Raw genomic sequence first — 1,195 nt, 5'->3', positions numbered from 1 at the left:
TAACTCTGCCTGCCTTATTCTTTCATGATGAAAGCCAAATCCTCACTAATAACTCTTGATAACAGAAAAAAGTCATTGTGGAGCAGAAAAGGACAATAGACATCCTAGGGATATTGGAATTCACTTGGAAGGAAAAATATAGAAAGAAATTAGTGGTTGGTAAATATTGAGAGGTTTTTAATGACTAAGGTCTCATGTACTTAAATGTTATAAAGCAGAGGCCAGCTGCTGGAAAGCTGTCGTTGCAAGGATTTGTTGAGCTCTTATCGTATGACATTATGAAAGCCTTTGAAAACATTAAAACATAAAAATTACCACTCCACTTCCTTCTGAGAGAGATTCTAAATGCCACTGAAAGTTCAAAGTACTAAAATTCCTGGATCCCTCAAAGATTTCCACTCCTGGAATAAGGATACAGAATGTTTTAAGTGTTACCTGGTTAGAGTGACAATAATAATCCTTGAGTCTTAGAATATTCCACATCTCAAACTTATTTCTTAGACTCTGTCAAGTTCCAGAAAGTGTTACTATAAAATGCATAGAAATAATTTGTATAATTGAAGTTTTGAAAAAATTGGGTTCACCCTTCTTACTTATTTTTGTAATGTTGTTACATTTGACATATATTATTGAATTTATAGGTAGTTTTCCATTTTAAAGCAATAAATAAAATGGAATCTAAGAGCTCATTTTTGGAGATGTGTGTTAATACAAAATGTAGTTTGCATTTCTTTATACAACACAGTATTTTAATTATTTAAAATATTATGAGCCTGTTGATAGTGAATGGTGCTTCTGCTGTTGATGCTACAGTCTTCCAATGTGTGAAATTGGAATTGAGAGTTTAAATACACTAATTTCAGCTAATACATTCAAGTAATATATTTTTGTTGATTTTGGATCTCTTATCTTGGCATTATTCAAAGTACATAATTTATCTTTAAATTCAGATTCTGTTACTACCAATCATTATTTGTTTCACTAAGGGATATCTTGGCTAATGTGCCTTTGTTTCACAGAATGTGAGATATCCAAGGTTTTGTCATTGAAATGAATGGTCCAGATTTACCCACATTAGCTTTGCAGGGTATACTCCTATGTCACATCTAATATATAAACTCATCTGAGAGATTATTCATAAATTGTTTTCAATGTTTCTGATTCATTGCTTTCCTTTATTCTCTCTAAAATAGTC

This window comes from Propithecus coquereli, unplaced genomic scaffold (assembly GCF_000956105.1).
Source record: "Propithecus coquereli isolate 6110/MARCELLA unplaced genomic scaffold, Pcoq_1.0 Scaffold105, whole genome shotgun sequence".
Lineage (NCBI taxonomy): Eukaryota > Metazoa > Chordata > Mammalia > Primates > Indriidae > Propithecus > Propithecus coquereli.
Note: the sequence above shows the minus strand (reverse complement) of the source record.